At 34.3% G+C, this 9,116-nt stretch overlaps 1 pseudogene; it reads left to right on the forward strand.

Annotated features, from left to right (window-relative positions):
• The first annotated feature begins 569 nt into the window (after positions 1-569).
• LOC124094096 (protein lin-54 homolog) lies at positions 570-2,109 on the forward strand (annotated as a pseudogene).
• Positions 2,110-9,116: the final 7,007 nt, after the last annotated feature.

Consider the following 9,116-nt stretch of genomic DNA (forward strand, 5'->3'; position numbering starts at 1 on the left):
AACAATTAATTCAGCTTGCTGTGGAGAGATTTGAAGCAGGATCCTGTTGTTTAACAATTGGAAAGAAAAAAGGAAAAAGTAGTTGTGCTTCTGTTGTAATTTCTAATTTTTTTATTTAAGAAACCATATTGATGAAGATTAATCCCAATTATTTTAAATTTAATTTACTTGTATTATTCATAAAATAATAATATCAGAACAATGTAATTAGGATTATTAATTTTCTCTGTTGAAAAATTTTAGAAGCAATAGATGTTATATTACATTTTAGACATTTATAGAAATGAAGATTTTATTGTCTGGCCATCTAGAAAAATTTGTGAGCTAGAATTTTAAAGACATATATTTTTATATAACTAATTGATTTGAATTGAATTATTTGACTTCATTTATTTATTTAAATTTTAATTCAGGAGTGTCAATTTCTTTAAATGCCAGTTTGATATCAAGTACATAATATATAGACAGGACAGGCCTGTAAAATTGGAAATGCCAGGTATAAAATCTAGTAGCCATGATGGACACTGAAATCAAAAGTGATCATAGAGGTGGTGCCAGATGAGAATACTATGAAATCTGGAACACCGACCTGTGGTCTAGTAATCATGAAGCTGATCTTTGCAAAACCAATTAATAAGAAAGCAGTTACAGAACAGACAACATCAGTTAATGCAGGTAGGGTTCTTTCACAGTCTACTCCTGGAACTCCATCAAAGACCATAACAATATCTGAAAGTGGTGTTATTGCATCAACTTTTAATTTTACAATGCAGAGGCCAAATAAAATATCCATCTCACCTTTGAAATCACCAAATAAGGAAATGAAATCAGCTGTGCAGACCATCACTGTTGGAGGAGTGAGCATATCACAATTTAAGACAAGTATTCCTGTGGAAACTGCTCCCAATTCCTCTGGAACTGCTGGCAAATGGCCAGAAGATTCAAGTGCCTGGAAGAAAGTTTCATTGTGTCTTATATGTTACTGCCAGAACAGCTAGTATCTTAACCCAAGCAGTTAGTCAGAATCCCAGTACAAGCATTAAGGCTCTTTAGGAAGCAAAGCCAGTGGTTGTTAATACAACCCCAGTGCTGATGTCAATTCCATTTTCCAAGCTCATGCTATCCAACAAGTTGTCCCAAAATCCATCAATCTGGCTTCATAAATAGTAACTAACAGCCAAACACAGCAATGGCTTATTATGCCTTCCACCCCACTGTCACAAATACAGCTCAACCTCACTAACCTTCCACCAGGTACTGTCCTGGCACCAGCTCCAGGAACAGGCATTGTGGGTTATGCAGTGCTTCCAGCTCAATACATTACTCAGCTGTAGCAGTCTTCATATGTGTGTGTAGCAGATTTTATTGAAACATCTGGTATCCAGACCCAGGCAAGTTTTCCATTCAATTTCATAATCCCATCAGTATCTGCCAGTCAGCCCAGAAAGCCCTGTAATTGTAAAAAATCTCTGTTTGAAATTATACTGTGATTCTATTGTAAATGGCAATTTTTATAATCATTGCAGTTGTATTAATTGTTATAACAATTTGGAACATAAAAATGAAAGGCAAAAAGCAATAAAGGTATGCACTGACAGAAATACAGATTTTAAGGCTAAGATAGGGAAAGGAAAGGGAGAGAAGCATATCGATGTCATAGCAAGGGATGTAATTGCCATTGTCAGGATGTCTTAAAAACTACTGAGTGCTATAAGGCAAAAATAATGTGTTCCCCAATATGTAAATGTGTTGGCTGTAAGAATTTTGAATGAAGCCCAGAAAGAAAGACATAGATGCATTTGGCAGAAAAAGCTGAAGAAAGAGTGCAGCAACAAACAGCAGGAAGACTAATTTATCTTCTCAGATTATTTCAGACTTGCTTACTAGGTCAACAATGGCTTTGAATACTGGAGGAGGAAACTTGACATTTATGTTTAAAACTAAGGAAGTAGTGATTGGCTTCACAACCAGGCAGAGGAAGCAGACAAGAAGAGAGAATCAAAGGCAGCAGCAGATTGGATGATTCTTGAGGAATTTGGTGGATGTTTGATGTGCATCATCAACTTTGCAGGAAAAGCAAAATGTGACCCTGGTGTCATGAATTGCTAACTCTTGCACAAGACTGATAAATACACCTATACAGAAATGTTAAGGATGCTGGATTTTCTGGAAGATAGTTTAACAATTAGTGTATTTTAATTCAATTCTTTTTAAAAAGACATATGAAATTATAATACTGAAAGAAGAAATGAGAACATTTTAAATCTTAGTTAATTCTATGCCCATTCTAAATTGGATTTTTCTTTTTAAACTTTTTTCTTACTGTATTATACAGATTCTTAATTTCCTCAAGTGTTTTAAGAATCTGATGTCCTATTCTTCTTATTCTATTGGCAAAGACCATTTATAAATGAATGTAATATAATTTATAAACTATGATGTTGTGTGACTTTATTCAGTAGAAACAGCCAAAGCAGCATTGGTATTGCCCAGTCATTCTTTGGTTCTAGCTTTAGAATAAACACAGATAGAATGTCTACATAAACAAACTATTTGAATGACATCTTGTGTTTAGAGAAGCAATATCTTTTTAAGGAAAAATTACCTTTTTAGGGTGAATTGTGGAATATGCTATTTTTACTTTGAAAAATCAGAAGGGGAAGAAATCTCCAAGCACATTTTTAAAATTAAGAAATTATACTTTCTAAAACACACAAAATATTTAGGTATAGTGAGTGATTCTCAGAGGAGGGGAAGTTTTTCTCTAATGAGGAATGGCTTAAATGCTTAGGGATCTCTTCATTGTCTTTCAGAGGTGGTAGGTGTTTGAAACAATAAATTGTGGAAGTGATTAATAGGTATTGTTAAAATGAGGTGTGTGTGAATAGTATTAAACATTATGTAGTGGTAACATAGACCTTTACATAATTATCAAGTATAAAATTTGGCTTGGATAGAGAAATAGGGAATATAGAAGCTGTAACAGATGAGTTTAGGGAAAGATTTTTCATCAATACAGTTCTCTTTGTAGACATTTGAACTAAAAAGTTTCAAACCAATACTTGGTTCTTACGTTTTTACTCAAATGGACTGCCTAACAATTGTGGTGGGATTTGTTTTTATAAGGGATATTTAATATGTCATTATTTTTTTTTAATTTTCAGACTTTTTTCTATTAAATGCTTAGGGAATTATACTCCAGTAAAAAATAAAGCACTTTACAACTTATTATAAAAAAAAGTTCTGATTTAAAGTTTCCAACATAGCATGATGGGATTGATTGTGGCAATGACTCCCCCACCCCCTTAAGTCAAGAAAATCTAAACAACAATAATTAACTAATTAAAATTTGTATTGTATCTTTTTTTATCCAGAGATTTGGTAAGCTGAAGGTATCTGTGTTTTTATGTAATTGCTAAAATAACCTAAATCATTTTCAGTAATTTAAAAACTGTGAATTTAAGAGCATTTTTTTCTTGTTGTTGTTGTTGTTTTTCTTTCTTTTTTTAATAGGACTCCAGATTTATGACAAGAGAAAAACATGTTTGTATTCAGGCATTCTGTTAGGTACTTTAATCCTCAGAAATTATTAGTCTATGATCATTACTTTCCTACAAGGACTACATAGTTGTATGTATTGTGTGTGTGTGTGTGTGTGTGTGTGTATACACACAAGATATAGTTAATAGAAATTAAGTAATCCAGAAGAGGATTCCATTATTCATTAAAGTACCCTACTTTTGAAATTTGGATTTATAAAATTATATGTAGTATATGTAGATACTGCAGACATTCTTAGCACCTAAATCTAGTATGTTTAATTAAAATTTGTAATAATGTAAATTAGCATAAGATAAAATAATATCTAATCAACTAATTTTTCAAAAGATAGCAATTAAGTTTTTGGTCTAAATCTAAATTTTGTTCGTTTTCTATATATTGCGTATTAATTCTAACTACATCACTGTGATGTGTATTTATATACAGTGTGCAAAAAAAGTCTGTGAAATTTTAATTATAATTGTAGATTATGTATGATGGCATTGATTAAGAATGTCTTGTTTGTAATCAAATACTACTAGTTTTTGATTTTCAAGAAGCTATCTAGTGTCCTAAGACTTTTTCTTCCCATGTAGTACTCACTAACAAAACATTTTTTATTTAGGTATTTGCATCAAATTGCTGAACAAGATTAATAGCCACATTAATTCAACAATTTTAAGAGACTATTAGGGGAAGTTTGGGCATATAATTTTCTAGATCTGTTTATGTCCTAAAGTAGGAAGATTATATTTACTAGCTATTCAGATATACTTTGCTATATTGTAAAAACAGGACAGCAAAGTCAATCACATAGAAAACAAACATTTATACTATTCTGGGATATATATATATATATATATATATATATATATATATATATATATATATATATATATATACACACACACACACACATACAAACAAATACATATATTCCAGGCTGGGTGTAGGTTAGCATAGAGCGCTGCCCTAATCTGTGGGAGTCCTGGGTTTGAGCCATTCCAAGCACAGAGAGAGGAGACAAACTCATGCATTTGTAGAATTGTGTAAACACTATTAACAATTGTGTGCTGTTTTCCAGATGCATACCTTGAGATCGTATCCCAAAAGGGCAAAAGTAATAGTTTGGCAATGTTTTACATATGACCAACTTGCATGGAAAGGAAACTGGGTACATTTCTATTACTACCTGAAAAAGAAATCATGGTGAGAAGTATTTCTAGAAATGAAAGCAGACATTTGCATTATGATGAAATTGGGGAATTTATAAGAAAAATAAAATAATTATGAATTATGAATTTATATTAATCTAATGGTATGGCTTTTAAATTTGTAAAGCCCCAAATGGAAAATAAGTATAAGGAAAAATAAACCAATGTAACCATATGTATCTCAACTATTAGAATAAGCAGTCATGTCAGTCAATGAGTATGTAGAATCTGAACTGTATGATTGATAAACGTACAGAATACTGCATCATCTATTCATGAAGTACAACTGTTGCAAGTGCAGGTAGATCATTTTACAAAATTGTTCATGGTCCAAGTAGACGATTTTAAAATATATTTTCAGATTCTGTTAATTTATCTTTATATAAAATCCTTTATCTCTCATCCTGCTGTGAGGTGACATGAGTCAATTGGATTGATTTTTTTCCAGCATATCAATTTTTGCATAGATGGACTGAGATTGTTTGTAGGCTCATTGAAGGATGGATTAGTTCCCTAAGTAATTGAAAATTATCTGTATTTGGGCTGAAATTTATATTTTAAAATTGGGATTAGCAGACAATTAGTGGAAGAGATTTCTAAGCCACTTAAATAACACCTCAAACCTGAAGAAGTAAGTCAATTTTCCTTCCTGTATTTGATCTTCCTCTCCTCTTAGATTCAGCTGTACATAGTAGTCCAAGATCTCTGACTAAATACTTCCAAATGCTGATTTTCTAAAGATCTTAGTTTAGAATTTTTCAGTAAATTGAAACACCTGGTTTTAGTAGGACCTTGTTAATATTCTCATTTTTATAATATTATTATTCTAAATACCCTAAAGTTTGTAGTATTTTGTTGTATTTGTTTGAACGAAGAAGTTGTTCTTCCAAGTAATTGTCTATTGCTATGAGGTCTGAATGAAGAGCATTTATTACTAATGTGAGTTGTACCATCAGCTACTCAACACCACTCTATAGTATTCCTCTGTAGATGGCTATGTACTCTCACAGAATATCATGTTGACTTGTCATTACAGAGCATTGGTTATGAGTTGTTATTTTTTTTATCTGAAGACATAGCTGAGGTTCTTTGCAGATTTGTTAAATGCCTTTTAATGAGTCGTATAGCTAGTGACTAGCATCTATAGTGTTTCAACCCAGGTTTTCTAACTTACAGTTGAAAACTGGTTTTTCCTACAAAACTTGTCAAAGAATGTCCAAAAAATGAGATCCTTGCATTAACTAAACAACAGTTAGATTTTGTTACATCAGAAAACACTTATTTGTTATCTAGTTTGGTGTTGTGTTCATTGACTCTTAAAAATTGACAAAGTGAATAAATGCTTAATAAAATGAGCCAGCATGTAAAATCAGTAAGCCAGCATGTAAAATCACTGTTGATTGCCAGAGGAATTAGACAATATTCACCTAAAGTTTCAAGATTAAGGAAAGATGATTATAGGATAGGAAGATTGAAAAAGAGCTCATGCAGAAAAATAAAAGAGCAACTCCCATGCCCCTGTGGTAAGAGCAGCCATCTTCCCAGCCTGTTCTCAGTGAGGACACTGTCCTTTGCAAGCTCGTAAATTACCTCAATAGTTATGCTTTGCAGTGAAGTGTTTGTTACATATCTTCTTCAAAAACTGAGGGAAAGTTCACATGTCTGTTACTCTGATTAACTCTGGTTCAGTCCCATTCAGTGTCATATGGGCTATTCCTGCTGTAATCAAAGCACTCTGAGTTCCCAGATTCTGAAATGGAACAGTCGCCCAGATACACAGACTACATAACACATAGCCCATTGCCTCAAGTTACTGTTTCTTGATCCAAGATGCTTTGAAGGAACTTGAGCTTCATGTGCCTCCAGGAAGAGATTGAGACCTGGGTCCTGAAGTCCTGCTGCCATCTGCCCATTTCATAGGCTGTGCTCCAAAAATACTTCCTTGTGTTTTCTCAGGACCCCTCTGGGCAAGTAAAGTATTCAAGTGTATGTGTGTCTTTAGGAATTTATGCTTAGATGTCGATGTGATAAATTGGTAGTTTTCTGCATAAATTTGGTAGTTTATCTGGGATATATTTCACAGGAGCCTCATATAAGGGCTCTGTGTTATGGAATTGTTATAGGCAGATCCACTCTGTTATTTATCTGTCCCTTTAACATTTATTGCTTGCCTTCTGCTAGCCTGGCTATGCTTGGTACTAGGGACACAAATTCAGAAAGAATTAAAGGTGCTCTATTTACCTTTTAGGATCTTCTTTTTTAGCTCCGTGAAGACACACAAATAGTTACAGAGAGAAAATTAAGACATAGGACTTTTCTGATAAACTAGGAGGCTTCCAGGAGATAAATGTTAGCCCTGAGTCCAGTAGCAGTTGGCAGCAGTTGGCACAGGACCAGATTCTGGGCAGAGGAACCAGCATTTGTAAAGTGAGGAGGGGAAGGAATTAGGCATTTGCACTGGCTTTTAAGTAGTATAGCAGAGAAGATAGTTCTCTATGTACAAAGAAGTGGGAAGTCTAGCCACTCAGGTAGGAGCCATGTCACAGAGGGCTTTGGGCAGTGTGCTTTTATTCTGTAAGGGGAAAGAGATTTAAGAATGCTGAGGATGGAGGTAATATTCTCAGGGCCCTGCACTGAAGAAGCTGTACTGTACTGTCCTGCCCAGGGGATGGGCAGTGAGTGTCCCCATTCTGCCTGGCCTGGGAACAGAGGGCATGATTGAAGGAGTTGATTCAGAATTTAAGAATGCCACATGAATGGGTAGGTTCCTGTTTCATTCCAGGCACCTGAGAAGACAGTGGCATTCATTCTTCTCTGAAGCAGAGGTGAATGTGAAGTTCCATGCAGGGATTACCTTGGGACTGACACACATTCACTTTTTTTTAATATTTCGATTTTGTATTAGAGCTAAGTTTTAAAACTTAGTTTCATGTATAAGTCCCATTCATTTGTAATGATTGCAAGAAAGAAAATAATGAAGATGTTATTTCTAACTTGGTGATACATGAAGACTTTAAAAACAAGTCCTCATTTGTATTTGCAAAATTTTCCTACTGCATTTAGAAAAACTGGTAATTATTCTCATGGAGGAATGTGTTTCCTAAGAGCATATGGCTGTCATCAGTGCCACTGTGGCACTAATGCTATAATTTATGTCTCTAAGAAGGTAGAAAATATAGTTACCAATGCAAGGATAGGAAATGTCTTCCTCACTCCTAAAACCTTAAATTTAGTTTAATGACATGGCTGATAAGTTGGTCCACTCTTATCTTTGGTTTTGACATCTATGGCCTCAACCAATTGCAGATCCAAATTATTAATGAAAAGTGATTTCATCTTCACTGAACATATGTGGACTACTTTTTTGTCATAATTTCTAAACAACTATAGTGTAATGACTATTTACCTATTAACTACTTTCCATCAGATTAATACAATAATTTAGAGGTAATTAATGTATCCAGCTGTGTGCTATCAGGTTATATGCACACACTGCCATTTTAAAGAAGGAGCTGGAGCATCTATGGGCTTAAGTATCCATGAAGAGTTCTGAAATCAACTCCCTGTGTATTCTGAGGGACAGCTATGTACACTTTCAAGGATTACTATGAAAACTGGCTTTGTTAAGCTACCCAGTTTTTTTAAGGCAGTAGAGTGATTTGTGAGACAGATGACTTTCAAGAGATGAATGAACAAAAGTTCAGTATAAGTCAATCATGTTGTTTATTGATATCTCTAATCAGATTATTGCTAAAAAGAAAAAAATACCGCAAATTAAATCTAAATAATTATCACACCCTCTTACACAGGTTTTGTTTTGGTTTATAAAACCTGTTAAGTTGTTAAGTGTCTGTCATGCATCCAGCACATTCTAGGTGTTTGGAGAACATCAAAGAACAAAAAACTGGGGTTGGGTTTGTGGCTCATTTGTAAAGCACAGTGCTTGCTTAGCATGCATGAGGCACTAAGTTCCATTCGCAGCACAACTTAAAAGTAAAATAAAGATATTGTGTCCATCTACAAATATTTTTTTTTAAGAACAAAATGTGCAAATCCTTGTTCCTTTGTTGTTCTCTTCCAAGTGCAGGGAGACAGACAATAAACCAACAAATAGATAAGAATCTAGTCTGTTAAAGGTGTTGAGTGTTTTGGACAAATACAAAGGAGTAAAGTGAGTGGCATACTGCTCTGTGAGCAAGACTGGTGAACCTCATTGAGAAAGTGAAACCTGAGAAAATGCTGGAAGGAATGGAGTGAGCAGCACTGTGGGCATCAGGGGAAGATTATGCATGGCAGAGACCCATGGGAGCTTGAGGCATGGATGGAGGTAGAGAGCCCGGAGCACAGAGGATGGTAGCCTTG

The sequence above is a fragment of the Marmota monax genome, unplaced genomic scaffold (genome assembly GCF_021218885.2).
Source record: "Marmota monax isolate L192 unplaced genomic scaffold, Marmota_monax_Labrador192_F-V1.1 WCK01_AAM20220418_F8-fsc00255, whole genome shotgun sequence".
Taxonomy (NCBI): Eukaryota; Metazoa; Chordata; class Mammalia; order Rodentia; family Sciuridae; genus Marmota; species Marmota monax.